The sequence below is a fragment of the Alligator mississippiensis genome, chromosome 1 (genome assembly GCF_030867095.1).
Source record: "Alligator mississippiensis isolate rAllMis1 chromosome 1, rAllMis1, whole genome shotgun sequence".
Classification (NCBI taxonomy): domain Eukaryota; kingdom Metazoa; phylum Chordata; order Crocodylia; family Alligatoridae; genus Alligator; species Alligator mississippiensis.
The window spans coordinates 389,198,512-389,215,539 of NC_081824.1; the positions used below are offsets into that span (position 1 = coordinate 389,198,512).

At 42.8% G+C, this 17,028-nt stretch overlaps 1 protein-coding gene across 10 annotated transcripts in view; it reads left to right on the forward strand.

Annotated features, from left to right (window-relative positions):
• Positions 1-17,028, forward strand: part of KLF12 (KLF transcription factor 12) — a 448,097-nt gene that overhangs the window by 12,281 nt on the left and 418,788 nt on the right. The window lies entirely within an intron of this gene.

Here is a 17,028-nt window from a genome sequence, read left to right on the forward strand (position 1 = left end):
ATACATGTTGTTCTATAATTTGCTTAAGGCTTGCTTTTGTGTTTTGGGAGATGATTTCAGCCTCTAGAGGACATACACCTATGTAGGCTGCCCACACTGATCCCTATAGCTATGGATATTATCCAGTAGCTTTTGAAGTCAGTGGCTAGACTTCCACTGATTTAAGTGGATTTCTGGATCAAATCCTGGGTTCATGGATTTTAAGCAGCAAAAGGGCCACTTGTGGTTTTTACTTTGACTTTTTCCATTGTACATGCCCCAATTTCTTCTGACAATAAGCCCTTATTTTCTGGTTTTGCTAGGACATATTTTCTAGGAAGACATTCAGTCATAATATAGGACTTCAAGTGATGAATAATCAGCCGTATCCCTTCACTATCCAGTGCCTAATTACCTTAACGTATGCCATTTCTAGCTTGATTTATCTATTTATTTGGCTTCTAACCATTCCTGTGTCTCTTAAATGACTGGTCAGCCAGTCTTTTTGTCAATTCCTTCTCAGCCTTCTTTTCTAGTGTTTGTCTAATTGAACATTGCTTTAATTTGTAGCTTTTTGGATACGGTGGACTGATGTAAATCAAAGTGATTTAGGTCAGCAAGTAAGAACCTTGATTTAAACAATCAATTTTAATCTTTTTTTGCTTTTTATTTACTCTCCTAAAGGAAGGTTGAGTCTTACTACTTTTTGCTAAATGTGCTTTCTTTTGAATATTGGCAACCGTCAATCCTCCTGGATCATGGTGTATGCACGAGGCCCGTCCCCCAGACCTTTGATGCATATCCCTGGGCAGAACTTTTTGGAGGGTTAGAGGCAGAATCCAAAGACCAGACTGAGTCCAGATGTTCAGTGCCTCCATGGCTGCAGTTGTATAAGTGTCTGGAAATCAAACCCAGATCTCCTATGAAGTAGACAAGGATTTTACCACTGAACCACAGAGGACTCATTTTTTGAATAGCTCCTTCTGCTATTGGATAGCTCCTTCTGCTAATTGGGATAATATATCTATATGCAGTTATTTATAAAATAAGAGTTTAACATACATTTGGGATTCTTAATTTTTACATCTTTTATATTAGAAAATGGTTAATGAGACATTTCTTATTTACCAGGTGCTTACTTTTTATTAGTAATATGTGTTAAGGTGTGCTCAGATAGAAATTGAAACACAACTGAAATGCAAAAAAAAACCTATGTTAATTTTTATTAAATAAAACTACCTTAAATGAACTGTATATATAAAGGAAGAAAATTAAGTTCAGAAAAAACATTTTGCATTCAGAACTAACATATTAAAGAAAAGAAGTACAGTATGTAGTTAGTGAATGTTATAGATTTGTTCTGGTTCCCATATCCTTCAGGATTTTAGAACCAGTAGATGACATCCTCTTACATATTATTTTTATTCATGCAATGAAAGAGATTTCCTGATTTTTTTTTTCATTAGTCAGTGTCTCAGCTTTAAATGAACAGTGACAGTTGAATAAAAATTTTGAAAGAAATGTTTTTCCTTGCACCTGGAAAAGAGACTGACATTTATATTATCCTTTCAACACACTCTGCCATACTATCCTTTCAGCACGCTCTGGGTCACTTGCTTAGCCAGTGGTTTCTACCATTTTTCCTGAAGACATGAACTGCTTGAATATTTTTAATTTAAATGATTGACATAACTACACATTTAATTTTGAATGTATTTTAAGGAAAAATCTGCTTTAAGTAATGTTTAATATTTTTGAGACCCATCATTTATTTCATGCATCCTGCCTTTGAATACCTCTGGTTATCCTTTTTGTTTGTTTGTTTGTTTTCAGAGGCTAGCAAACCCAAATATTTCTCCCTATAGTTAAAAGATAAAATAGCCAGTTACCCTAGCGGTCTAACTTCGAACATTCAACTCTTTTTAATTTTTTTTTTCAAAGCCTAATTAGTGTTATCTTGAAAATACAGTCAACATATTTCTTTAGTGATTCTTGTGACACACCTGAAAACCAACGCTAATGCTTATCAGTTATAGATATCATGGGGGTTAATTAAAACCAATTGACCACCTTCCATTTTCTGTGCATTCACATGTTTTAATGTGGAGAGCATTCTATACCTTTTTAAGTATGTCCTCAGGATCACTTCAGATGTGATAATACTGTGATTATTTGGACACTAGGTCATTTCCCTCTAGCTGCTAGTTCATTAGTCATATCTATCTTAAGAACATATTAGAATAGCTGGTGATTACTAGCTAGTCGCTCAAAAAATCTGTTTGCAGGATGAATTCTGTTTTCCTTCGAATAATTTTGCAATTGCTATCCTAGTTAATACCAAAGGGTACATCTACATGTGTACTTGAATGCTCAGTAGCTTCTTTGACTGCACATTAAAGCGTTGCATTAAAAATGTGCAGATACGCTAATGAGCAGTAAAAGAGGCTACTGCATGTTCAGTGTCACTAAGAAAGTATGCGTTTTCACTACTGAGTATTAGGGTAGCCTAATGCATATTTATTTACTACCTCACACTAGAGGTACTAATTTTAATGTGCATTAGGAAAAGTGCATTAGTGCACATGTAAACATGCCTAGAATAACTGAACTCTCCCTCTCCCCCACCCTCCTTGCCAATAATAGTTTTAACCCCTTGGTAAACTTCTTGAACTGCTAACTTATTTCCTGATTATTTTTTTTTATTATTCTGTCTAGGAGACTTGTGTTTCATCTAATGAACATTCCATTCGCATGTTTTCTATATTTTTGTTTTCAAATTGTTTAAAAAAATGTATAATAACTTCTTCTCCCAGTCTTTATCTCCCTGAAGTGCTAACTTAGGACTAAAACATAATTTTTGCCAACTTCTTTTTCCATATAATTTTGCTCATTGTCCTCCATCCAGTCTTCCTGGTATGTCTCTGAGGAAGACAAAGTAAGTTGATTACACAGTTATAAAGAATTGTACAAAAATGTCTTCTTGTAGGCTCTCGGCGTTCTACATTGGAAATGTAAGTTACCCCGCTTCTTGCGGGTGGGGCGGGGGGAATGTATTTTGATTGTTTTGTCACATTTTCTTATATTAAAGTACCTGCTATCTACCATAATAGGATAGATCCTTCCACTCTGGGTCAGGATTAGGAATAGGAGATATCAATCCAAAATCTTATTTTTGTAATTTGGAGGAAAACTATAGTGATAGTTTGTACTGTCCTGGAAGAAAATGCACAAATTGCCCAGTAAAAGTGTGTTAGAAATTCATGCAAGCACAATATTTATTTTGGCAAGCACTGTGCCAAAATAAACTTTTGTTATGCCCTAGAGGGAGATCTAAATCAGTGTATATTTGTCCTTTTTTGGGGAAAAAAAAAGAAAAAGAAAGAAACACACTGTAAAACTCATTTTATGCACCACTACTACAAGGCTAATTATTCCATAGGGAAAGTCTTAACACCTTTCTAAAATTAAATCAACCTTTCCCCCATATATTACAGCCCCAGCTTTTTGCTCCACTTCCTTTTCCAGCTCCCCTTCATTTTACTATGCAGCATCTTGATTTAGGTTGCCACCAGAGTACTCGAAGGGGCCTTGTACTGTATTGTAGACTTGCTACTATTCATGATGTTTGTGCTCTTTACAGACCACCAGTATATTCAAAAGCTGCTTTTTACAGTGAAGCAATGGTATTTGAGGCTTGTAAACAGCTCTCAGTGGAGCTTTTGAACTTTGTCTTCTGAGTATAGGCCTTTACATGGAAAAAAGAAATGTGGGCAAAATGCAGTTTCAGTCATTAACTTAAAAAATCATTCCCTATCATGGGAGGTTTTGTTGTCCTTTTATCATTTACAAAACTATCTATTTCTCTCTTCAGCGTATCTTTCAGTATTTTCTTCTATTTGCCTACTAAGGTCTGTACACAGAATTAACTTTCATAGCACATGTTTTCAAGTGTGAAAAATAGTTATTTCTTTACACATTCTTTGCATATTAACATATTTCTTCGCATGCTATAGATGTAGCAGTACATATGTCCTTGGAGACCTAAAATTGAAAATTCTAATGAAGATTTATTACAACAGTTCTTGCAAGCAATGTTGTAAAGCAGTAATCAGAGTTATTTTCTGAGTTACTGCATGATGTAGTGGGAAATTTCACTTCTTATCTCTGTGTTACTGTATGGAGTTACTTTTGGGAAACTTATGATATCTCACAATTTTCATACCAGAATGTAACTCAATTTCTGCTTTTAAGGTCAAGCTGTTGTTTTCATTACATCCTTCTGCTGTTTATAATTAGGCCATCTTGGTTCATGAGCGCTAATCATGACAAATAATTTTCCTCCCAGTCTGGATCCTGAACTGATTTCTTTAGGTTGTTTCTTGCCACCTTTATCTTTAAGGCTACTCTATGCTTATGGTTCACATCTTTTAGTTGCATGAAAGAGCAGCTTATCTCTTTCCTGGTAATGTTATCATATAATTCCATACTCTATAGAGGACTCTCTGCAGAGGACTTTGAGAGGTGAAGAGTAAGCAGGTTGGTGGGGTGGGGGTGAGTTGTGAAAGCCTTAGTGGCAAGGCTGAAAAGTATGCATGTGGTCCTTCCCTGCTAATGGAAGTAGCACAGTTTGGTGCAGTGCTAGTGAATGGCAATTTCAGGTAAGCACAACACAGCAAAGTTACAACACAGCAAAACAAAGTGGTAACTGAAGATAGTGTGAACATTTCTCTTGAATATAATTTTAATACAACACACACGCACATTCACACAAACACTGTTTATTTTAACAGTAGTTATCAGTAGAGGATCTGATCTGTTTTTGATTTAGCTCTATAGTGAAATTTGAGTCTTGTTTTCCTTCATTAGAAATATTTTTGAGAAATTGTATAAATCACAGACTAGTTTCCATTGCTGGTTCTTCCCAGTCTGTATAGTTGGTGGGGCACTTACCCCTGCCATAAAAATGCACGTGTTTTGTTGTTTTCCTTTTTTTTTTGAAGCAATGTATGTTCCTTGAGTTTCATGCTAAAAAGTTTCTTCTTGCATACACTTTTGCTAATAGGAAAGATCTAAGCACTCTTAGATCATAGGATCATAGTTAAGTAGGACTGGGAAAAACCTCATGAGGTCATCTATTCTAACTCCCTGATCAAGGCAGGATCATTCCTGATTGTGAACCATTGTAGCCAACTGTCTGTCCAGCCTGCTCCTGAAAATTTCCAGGAGTGGATATTGCACAACTACTTTAGGTTGTCTGTTCCTATGCTTGATCACCAGGGACCTGGGTTTTCCGTTTCTTATGGAAAAACAGAGAAAAAACAGATTTTCCCCTTTACGCAAGGAAAACATGGATTTTTCATTTTAATGGAGAGATCCTTGGATTTTGCACTTTTGCAGAGAGCTGTCTGCAGGCTGGCCGAGTTTCAGCCTGCAAGGGGATGTGGGGGGGAGCAGGAGGAGGGCAGTTAGGTAGGGGGTGCCATGTGCATATATATACACATGGCTGCCAGCACCCTGGAGAGAGTAGCTCCCACAAGTAAGTCTGGTGCAGGGATGGGATTTGAGGCCCCCATAGAGAGGGAGGGAGTGAGCTGGGCAGGGCTGCTGCTGCTGCTGCCCAGCTGGGGGTGCATGGTGCTTGAGGCCTGGGGCTAGAATGCGAGGCTGCAGGGCCTCAGTGGGGAGTGGGACAGGGCTGCAGGCATCTTGTCTGGGGGTGGAGGGTGGGGCTGGCTCCCTGCCGCTGTGTGCACTCTGAGGGCATGGGGGGCATATGCCCCCTAGATCTGTGCCCAGGGCAGGGTGCCTGCTGCGGGCTCGGGCTCCCGGCCCTGCTGTCTTCCCTTGGGGTCTCCACAGCCTGGTAAGTGTGACGCAGAACTGCAGGGCAGAATGGGGCTGCATGGGAAAGCTCCTTGCCACTGCGAGCTCTGCATTGCCCTGGCAAAGCATCCCACGCATGCATAGCAGCAGTGAAGGGTACACTGCCACACGTGCAGATAATGCCTCACCAGGGCAGTGCAGAGCTCACAGCCGAAAGGAGCTTTCCCATAGGGGGCCCTTGCCAGCCCCCACTCCATGCACAGATCTGAGGGGCAAGTGCCCCCCTTCCATGCCCCCCGGGAGTGTGGGCAGCAGTGGGGAGCTGGCATCACCTTCTGCCCAAGCCTGCAGTGAGTAGGCAGCAGGCGGGGGGTGGCGGTGAGCTGGGCTCTGCACTCTGCTCTGCTACAGCAGCTGCCGCCTCCTGTGGGTGGCAGCTGTGGCTTGGGCGCTGCTGCAGGGGGCATGGGGCAGCAGACCGAGGTCCCTGGCCCCATAGCCCTGGCAGCTGGGGGCCTCCTCTGGAAGGGCTGGGAGGGCAGGGGGCTGTGGGTTGGGGAGTGAGAGGCTCCAGCAGGACCAGGGGGCTGTGGGGGGGAAGTGAGGGGCACTGGCAGGGCCAGAGGGCTGTGGCTTGGGAGTGAGGGGGCTCGACCCTTGTTCTGTGAGCTACGGGGGCAGGGATAGCTCTGATTTTCCATGATAAAAACCCCAAAAGCAAATACCATATCAAATAATTTCCATGATAAAAACCCCTAATCAAAGTTTATAGGTATCTAGAATTTATTTTATTATACTGATTGAGGCATTGGTAGGCTTCCAAATTGCTTTAAAATTGTAAATATATCAAGAAAACATTGTGTTCAGCTGATAACTATATATATAGCAGCTTTTCATTTCAGTCACGGATTTTGGGGTTTTAATCAGAGAATTGGCTATTTTTTATCAGGGAAAACCAGGATCCCTTTTTAGCTGTTTGCGGATGTATAGGCTAATTCTGGGTGCAGGAGGACTGGATGAAGACTGGGAATTTTGCATGAGTGAAGAGTGTTAAGATTGTGGAGCCTTGATTTCAGATATGCTGAGCAGCCTAACTCCTACAGAGATAAATGACTCAGCACATCTGAAAATCAGATCATTAGTGCCTTGTGAAGGAGAGAGGTTACAGTCTAGAATTCTGTATTGAGTAAAGTGAATAGCACTCAATTATTATTAGTTTACAAGAAATAGATTTACAATTCTTGGAAATTGTTTTGCATGCTTCCTGTAAAGTGTGTTTAAAAATGTTTTTCGTGTGTGCTGCAAATTACACTCAAGTATTTTTAGAACAATACTCTTCCAATAAAACAAAAAATCTCAGAAGTACAGAATTTAAAAAAAGCTGTAGATTATAACTCCGTCCTGTAGATCTTGTTAAGGTTTTCAACATTCATGAAAAATCTTTGTCCCTTAAAAATGACCTGTGTTGGACAAAACATGTATTAGCATCCTGAAGTAGATCTAGGATCCATGCTCTGGGTGAAGAGAGGAAAGGGTGAAATCATACAACATGGATTTATGGAAAGTACATACCAGTTGCATGAATATAAAATTGTCCCTGAAGTGGAAGAGAGACCTTGATAATTGTTTCCTTATGGTCATTAATGGGTACTACCTATATATTTACTAGCATTTTGCACCATCTGAGGAAGCAGGATGTTAAATAGCCTGTTGAAGCAGTGGAGAAAAATATCTGTACCTTCAGAAAGGTTGTTAGTACAGCAGACTAGGAAAGCTGAAACCAATATGTGAGTGTGTTAACCAACTGAAATGGCTTTCAGCCATGTGAGGTTTGGAGGCTGCATGATGAGCTCATCCGACACCGCAAAGTCCACATGTCAAGGTGCTCTTATTTCCATCAAGTTAATTTAACTTGTCTGAAACAATGCTTGCATGATACTCAGGTAGACACAGTTTAAAATGTCAAGATTTTTAACAGGTAAAATGTATGCAAAAGGCTTAACACTTTTGAACTGTTTCTACATAGGTGTTAAGGTGAGACAGATAAACTGAATTAACTTCTAGCATACCTCTTGCCAGTACAAGAAGGACTACACTGCTGGACACTAGAAATGTTTGTACCAGTGCCAGAATATTAAAACTTGCCACAATCAGAGACTGTTTTAGAAAAATAAAGAAACAAAAAGAAAAACAAATAAAACCCACAGAAGTGGAGGCCCTACAGAAGGAGACAAATTGAATGTAGAACACATTGATGTGGAATATCATGAATATGTGATAACTGGCATGAGGGAGACAGAGTTGCGTATCTTGAGGGGAAGATCCAGAAATGTGGTAAGGGGTAAAGGAGAACTCTTTGTTTGCAGAAGGCAGAGTACAAAGGGCTCTAGGAGTTTCACAGGGTTGAAGATGGAATAGCAGATCTGCTAAGTGCATATATGATGAATCAAGCAGGTGAAGTTAAAGCTTCTGGAAAAAAAATGGCTCAGGATGCTAAATATGCATACTAATCAGAAAGAAAGATGGTTATATGAAGAATTACAATCTAATAACATACTCAGATTACTATACAAGAAACCATAATGGCAACAGTGATTTACAGCACAGTGGATTCAGAATACAATCATGATGTTTTTAATAGCTAACGAAGTATTGGGCCATTGTAAATGGAATTGCGCATATAAGGCTTAGAAGTTAAATATTCAGATCATAAAATGAGGATAGAAGCTACCACTCTAAACTCAAGCCTGTGAGGAATTTGGAATGATTACAGTGAACATGCAAGGAGCACTCTCAGTGTTGGGAAAAAAAACCCCCAAAACCACTCAGAGTGCATATGAAGTGATATCAGAAGAAATATGCTCTGACTCTTCAGTATCCTTTGCTTATGTCAATCAGCAACATAATAGCAACATAATGTACAAGCAAGCTGCCAGATCTGTGCAGTACTTGAAAGCTTCAGTAGATCACTAAAATGCTTGCAATTTTCCATGTCTAATCATGGAAGAATATTGTAAAGTCTAGCAAATGTTTTTCAGCTTAGATGCCAGATTGCTGCCCACTTGTATAAACAGTTCCAGAAGCAGCTATGAGACAGTTTTGTGGTCCCTGGCTGGATGATATTGGGGTATCAGCATGCCTATACTGAGTTTGTTTTGCAGTGAGTACAGGAGAGTATCAGCAGCAACAGTACATATCCCCAGAAGCATCTTCTGAGGTGGAAGATGCTGCCAATGTGGTGGCGAGACAGTGAAAGAAACAGGGAATAACCAGGATCACAGACAGATTTAACTGCTAGAGAGCCAGAGACAGGATTCAGTATTTGAATGATAAGAAAAATATTTTAAGGTGTTTGTTCCCTACATTAGACACCTACTTGCAACTTAGTATGACTGTCTTTAGGCCTTAAAAATGTCTAAGCAATTATGGCCGTGGGTAAGACATGTAAATAATTCAGAGGTTTAAGTTATCTTGAAGCATTTCTGGCTCACCTGTTTAAAATATGCATGCACGTCAAAGTATAACATGAAGTCTGTAAACAGATTTCACGTTACTTCTAGGAGAAATCTGTTGTCCTTCTTCTACTTATGAGTTTAAATATGGTTGGAAGATGCATATGTCTGCTGTCTCAGGTCAAATCCAGTGAAGTGTGCAGGATCAAAATGCACTTTCACTTTCTTCTGGAACATCACAGTGTGTGTCTGCATGGTTATTGCAGGTTGGTGTCCCAGGATAAGCTAGACAGGTAGTCTTCCAGGAATCGCACAGAGCATGGCTTCCACCCCAACCCTGGTCACACTTGAACGTAGGGAAACTGCTTTAGCATGAGGGCAGAACTCTACTGTCTAGAGGTGGCAGGGCACTGGTGACCTTGCCAGCGCTTTTTTTTTGTTTTGTTTTGCCATCCATGGTGACTTGCAAGCTATTTGCTGCTCACTGGCCACACAGTTAAGGTTAGTCTGGGAACCTTGTGAATGCCACTCATTCTGTGAGGACTTCTTGAGCTCAAACCAGGGTTCTACCAACTACTTCTACTATAATCTATAAGCACAGCACCACCAACTGGAACCAGGATGAAGTGGTGGACCTGATTGCTACCTGGGGAAAGGTAGAGAACCAGTGGGTGCTCCATTCCAGACCACAACCCAGGTGGTCTTTGAATGAATCACTGTGGAAATGGCATTCCATGGCAACAGCACATGCATGATTGGCAACAGTACCACTCAAAATGCAAGGTGTTGAGGCAGTGGATCATGAGGTCTTATGATGCCAGTGGCATGTCTGGTGTACGCAGTGATGTGCACTTACTGCAGAGAGCAGTACAGCATGTGGTAGACAAATCCTACATCTCCCAGAATTTGACAACACCATAATTGTGTGTTGTCCTATGCTACCATGGCAGTGAGCCAGGTTCAAGACTCCCCACCTCTCCAGGACAGTGGAACAGCCATGGAGAGAGTCTTGGAGTTGGACAATGACCAGCCACAGTCCTTTGGTTTTCCCCAGACCACACCATTCTAGGCTCCCTTACTTGTTGGCTTTGCAGCCCACTCCTGCCTACCCAAGTTCCCCAACACTGCCTACATCACTCCTGGTGAGTGCAGTCAGCCCCAGCCAACATGAAGAAATATGAGGGAGCCCTTCTCTGCCTGCACACAGTAAGTTTGCTTGTATCAAGGTGGGAAACCCAGTCCTTTATCTCTCATCCCCTCATACCACGGCTAGCAAGTTCCAGGAGGAGGAGTAGGGGAAGGAGGCTAGAAACACTCCTGGGGTTTGTTCCCAAGAGACGAATGAGGGAACCCCATGCCAAACCTCATAGCAAAACATCTCCCCCTGTCCCCTTCATTCCTTCCTATTGTGCGTGTGGGTCTGTGCAGACCACCTTAGTTCCACTGAGTGATTCAGCACTGTCATTGTATGGAGGCATGTCCATAATGGATTTTGCTCCATCTCTGTATCCTGTGAATTCCTCTCCTTTCACCCTCATTTGGGCTAGGGACAGAACTTACACATAAACCAGTTTAAGTGATCAGAAACTGGTTTAAACCTGGAACAGAACAGAATTTCAGTGCACTTAAACCACTTTCAAAATGGCTGAAACTGGTTTAAGATGAATCTGGATGGATGTAGTATCAGACTTATCTGATTTAGGTCAAATTAGTGTATAGAACTTCTGTCCCAGACCCCATCCTGTTCAAATTAACACACAGTCCCCTAGCATCCCAGGATGCTTTGCAGCCTTGGGCTGTGCTGTCTGCTTCAGCAGACCAAGGCTGACCCTGCCCCTCTGTTCCCTAGTCAGGGGAAAATCTTGGCTCTGGACCCCAGCCAGGCTTTTTCCCCTGGAAAGGGCAGGAGGGAAGCCCTCCCAGGCTTTTCACCTGCTGTTTGCTCTCTGCTCAAGCAAAGAGTAGGGGGCATGGCCAGGCCCCGGCATAACCAGCTGAGGAGGATGGGAGGGGGTTAAAACCCCTTGCCTCATGAACAATGTGTGCCCCCAGAGGCTGGGGGGACAGAGCAACTGCCTGCAGGTGGCAGGAGTGTGGCAGCAGCAAGCGGGGAGCTCCTGCAGGTGGCCATGGTGGTGTTGGTGGCAGGAGGGGTGGCAAGTGCCGACCAGTGGTCAGTGACCACCCACAGACACTACCAGCAGTGGCAGTGACAGCTAGCAGCAAGTGGTGATTGTGGGGTGGGGAGGTGGCGAGCAGCAACCATCCGCAGGCACCACCGGCAGCGTTGGCAGCACTTCTTTCAGGGGGTGCACCGCCAATCTCAGGGGGTACACATGCATCCATGTGCACCCTCTGCACATCGCCAATGCCCTCCCTGGCCCGGACCAGACCCCAGCATGTTAAATAAGACAAACGTCTTAATAAGACCCCTAATTTACCTTGTTTGTGTGAGGAAGAAGCCAGGAAAACTCTTCAGGTGCTACTTCAGTTGTTGCCTCCTATCCCCTCCCTCAGCAACTACTGAGGGCTTAGGCCACAAACTTATGGAGAGGAAAAAAGCCTCTTTTTGCTTTCCACTCCCTGCCCAGCAACTACCATGTGTAGAAACTTTTGGAAAGGAAAAACCCCTCTTCTTGTTAAGTTGATTCCATTTTAAATAAGCCTCCTGATTTTCCTTGCTTGTGTTGGGGAAAAGGAACTACAAGAAGGCAAAGCACTTCACCTCATCTCCAGTTGTTGTCTCTCCCATTGGCAGTGTAAAGTCGGGACTAGTGGGGTTTAACCCCCCCAAACTTTTTGTGGTGGCCAGTGACAGCAGCAGCACCACAGTGCCACTGTCCCACAGCGCCTGGTGCTGCATGGTGTACACCCATTCCTCTACTGCCATGTACAGGACCAGCATGCGCCAGCCCTGCAATGGCCCTGTGGGGGGCAGGGGCGGGGGTCAGCCAGGGCTCATCTGCTCCCCCCCCTCCCCCGAATATTTTTGCCTGCTGCTTATGTTCCTACCTTCCCCCTTCCTTCTTCAGCAACCATTCATCCTTTGGCCACATAAAAAAAACAAACACTTGCATCTGCTGGGCTCTATTCTAAGCCACGTGCATTCCTCCCATATACTCTCATCCCCCTGCCCTCCCACTGAGCTCTGCTCATAGCACACATCACCAGCTCTGAAGCTGCCACTCCCATCTCACCTCCATTCAGTTCCACCACCTTCCCAACATTCCTGGACTTCCACCGCCATTTCTGGAAGTGACCATGGAAGACTTCATTTTTGCTTTGCAAAGTTTCACAGGAAGCAAGCAGATAGGGAAAAGGAATGCAGGGGGTGCCTATGTGCCTGGCCTCCACCTGCCACCCCTACATGACACTGCTTTGCTCTTCCTTTTGGAGGTGTGCAGAGAGGTCTGCTCAAGTCTTACACACACACAATACCTCACTGCTTGTGTCTGTCAGCTGCTCCTGGCTGCTGTGCTTCCACTGGCCATTCCTTAGGAATAGCCACCCCCTGGACCCATAGATAATTTATAAAACACAGGCAGAGATGATTAATCAAGTCCTGTAGTGGTCAGTGGTATCCAGACAGGTCCTTAGGGACCTCCAGCATGCCTTGAGGTGTCTAAACATACACTCCTCAAGTATTTGGCAACTGCTGAGGCTGTAGTTGAGAAGTCCATTATGGGCATCCAGAAGCTGGGAATAGTGGTAGCTATGGAAGCAACGGGCAGACCACATTTGCCAGCCTAGGCCACTCCCACACAGCTGACCACCCAATGAGCATTCTCATTGGGCTGGGGAATCCCTTAGAATCTGTATGCTAGATGGCAGTGACACATGCTGGAATGTGTGCTCTCACTGGCCATCTGCTGGCCATGGTGCAGCAATGCAGAGGTGATGCTGCAAGGTGATGTGTATCCATGACTATGCTGGGAGTTTTTTTGGTGTGGGTCAAACATGAGGACAGTCTAGCCTGTGACAAATGCAATGTCTATTAAAACCTAAAGATACTGTCTGGGTATGAAAAGTATAATGTGCAAAACCATTTACCAGAGGAAATACTTTACAGTACTTAAATGTACTATGATGCCAGTGAATAATAACAATTTGGTTTGGTGCCATGGAAGGGGACTAGGAGAATTCAACTTAGAATTCCTTCACTTATATAGTAGGAGAATACGCTAGAGGAGAGTGCTGGAGTATAATGTGCAGATGTGAGAAATTAGGTCGGTGCCAAGCTATGTCATTTCACAAGTTGTTCTTCAACATCTACAGTGAATATCTTACTCTCCCCAAAAAATTCAGATGTACTTTGAAATGGGATGCAAAATACAAACAGCAGTCTTCCTCTCAGAGACAAGTAAAGTAAAAATGTGCTAGCAAGATTTTTCAGTGCATGGAGAATTTTTACCCTATAACATAAGAGTAAGGTGATGAATGTCTGTGTCAGGTTAGTATTGGTAGTATCTAAATTCTTCCTGCAAGATGAAATACTTCAAGTACTTAAAGAGACAATCTACTAGGATGGGCAGATGTAAACAGTGAGTTTGCCATCCAAATTAGGGAATGTTTGGCAGAATGAGAAAATTAATATGGAAACAGAACAATATAGAAAAGCCCCAGAGTTAAATGCACTCAAAGTTCTAGGACCAGAAATGTTGGTAAGCACCCATCTTAGTTAGCAGACTGCAGAAGTATGTCTCCTCAAAGCTAGAAGTGTGTTTGTTCTGGCTGTACTCATATTTAAAAATCCAAGACATTGTCAAAGACAGTGGAATATGTAACTAAATATGTATGTGGTCAAGAGAAGCAGCTATTTATGATACATGACATTCCAGTCCCATGGAGAAAAGCTGGGATGTACTTATATATAATAAAAAAGTAAAAATATTTAATAACAGTTAACTAGAACTTTGTTCCGAAGGAAGTTAGCATTTTGATGAACACAGTTGCTACTTTTGTTCAGTGTGCCTAGAAGCAGTATTCCTGATTTAATGTCAACTGATAATATCCCCAAAACTTATGAATACAAATGTGTGCACTTTGGTAAATAATAGAGCTACAGTTTTTGAAATGAGGAGCCTGAATTTAGTTGCATATGAACTCCATGCCTATCCATTATTAGCAGGGAATCAATCTGGTCTCTGATAAAAAAATCCCCAATTTTCGGTTTTAAAAAAGTAAGCTAAAATCCACATTTTTCCACAATCAAAATGAAACACTACATATCTCTATATATTAGTGGCATTTCATTTTAATCACCGAAAAATGTGCATTTTGGGTAACTTTTTTAAAATCGAAAATTATGGATTTATTTTTTTATCAGAGAAAACCAGGATCCCTGATTATTAGATAGGAATGGTTATTAGTGGAAGAGAGAGTCTTTGGAGTAGGTTTGTGCTTAGAGATGCCTTGGTTACGGACACAAAGGGTGGAAACAGATGTTGCCTGATGTCTCATTTGTGCTGCCATAACATTTTTTATAGTGGCATAAATGCTGAGCAAATAAATGTTGATATCCTTTGTTGCACCACATAAAAGGAAAATCAGTGGCGCAACCAAAGGTAATAGAGTCTGTCACTTTACTATGGTAGACTTCTATTACCTCTGTCGTGGAAGAGTGGTAGCAGCCTGCTCTCCCTGCTTACAGAAAGGTACCCCATGTAATCTTGAGGTGCCTCTCCATAAGTCTGAAAGTTGGGTTTCCCCACTCACGTCAGATCCACTCTTCTGCAGTCACAAGCCTAGTTCTAGCCAAAGACCAGCTGTCTTCTTTAGTCGGCAAACTTGGTGAGGCTTATCAGAAGGGATCTACCCTGCTGTACAGGAGTGTTGGGTATCCTCTCTGACTTTCACTTCTCTGCAGTAACAAGGCAGCCATGATACCTAGGGCAGTGCTAGTTTCTGTGGTGTTGAGGGTGGTATTGGCAGCTATTTTTCTCTCTCCCAACAAAGGTAGCACCAGGGCTGTTGCCTCAGGTGTGTCATCCCCCCTGCCCCCCCCCCAATTATGCTCCTCCTTGCCACCTCTTTGGGGCTGGGGTGGTGCAGCAACAAATTGCAAGTTTAAGGGCACAGCAGAAGCGCTTATGGTGCAGCCTGTCAGTTTCCAATGGATCTGCAAATTCTGCTAAATACCTTGTCACAATGAGGTGTAGGTCTGCTCAGAGAAGGGCTATTTAGAATTTAACAATCCAGAGGAAAAAAAATATCAAGGGAAAGCTAAGATTGCAAACACGTTGCCTTTTGGTAAAATTATTTAGAAAAAACCCCCAAGATATATGTTGTTTAGTTTCCCATTCAAAAGCAACAGAAACTACTGAAACTTGTTATTAGAGAAATAGGAGGCTGCTGTCTTCTTTTCTGTACATATTGGCTATTGAGAATACATAGGTTTTATAACTTGCAGTTGTATTGAGATTTGGAGGTGCATCAAAGCTGGCTATTGCTGGGTTGGGTTGGTTTATGTACCATCCTTTGCTTAAATCTGTGGCTAAAGTCGGAAGCCTGCTTTTTATCTGTTTGGATTCCACTTGTCTCATTTGCAAAATATAGATGATGCTTTTAATTCTTGCAGTGGTATAGAGGGCAAGTATAACTAATCTAATGTGCAGTAAAGTGTCAGTGTCTGCACATGCACAGGATTTACTGAGCAGTAAATTAAGCTAATGTACCATTTGCTAGTACCAACAAATACAGGTACCAAATTAATGGTGCATTAGCTGCTGTGCAGTAACGCATGTGTAAACATTGACTGGGAGCAATTTGCTCCTGGTCAGTCTAGGTAGCAGGAGGCCACAGAGGGCAGGAGGGAGGACCTGTCCATGGCTCTTGTGTGGAACTCGGGAATGCAGCCCATCCCAGTGGTGCTGGCTTGGGGGCCCTATGGCCAAGTGGCAGCAGTGCCCTGAGTTCTCCCCTTGCTTTGCTTGCTGAGGGGGTGTGGGAATTTTCTGGCTCCAGTCCTGGCACTGCTCAGCTCCCAGCTCCTCCTAGGCATGGGCAGCAAGTGGGAGCTAACTGTGGTGTGTGCTGCATGGGCAGTAGCAGGGCTGAGGGGGCAGGAAAGCTTTCTGTCCATGGCCTGGTGTGCGGGGCAGAGAGCTCCCCCATCCCAGTGCTACTCAGCTCTAGGCTCCTAGGGGGAGCTGGAAGCTGAGTGGCACCAGGACCAGGAACAGAGAGCTCCCTCATTCCCTCAGCAAGCAAAGAAGGGGAGAGCTCAGGACAAAGCTGCCACTTGGCCACAGGGCATTGCTCCAAGCCAGTGCCACTGAGTGGGCCGGTGATCCCAACCTCCACATAGCAGGGAGATGTTCCATACTCCAGGATAGCTCCACTGAAACTCAGGCCTGACCCCTGTGCTCCCTGCCAGCCTGGTGCTCCCCCTGGCTGATGCAGGCAGGCAGGAGCAGTCCTGGACTCAACTGCTCCTGTTGGGAGCAAATTTGCTTCTGATGCAGGCTTATGTATAGATGCATTCTCAGTTACAGTTTACTGAGCCTTATTTTAATGTGCAGTAACCTTAAGGTGCATTAATTGCACATATAGACACACCCATTGAGTCTGAGGCTTTTGGATGCTTCAGTAATGGGATTAAGTAAGTAGACAGAAAATTGCTACTTAGAAACACGTAGGCTAATCCTGAGATTTACCTAAAAAAAAAATCCCCCTTACTAAAAATATTTACGAATGGAAGTAATGTTGCACAGAGCCTAAAGTCCAACTGGCATATTTAGGAGCTTTTGGAAGCAATTACTCTTTTTAAAAATGC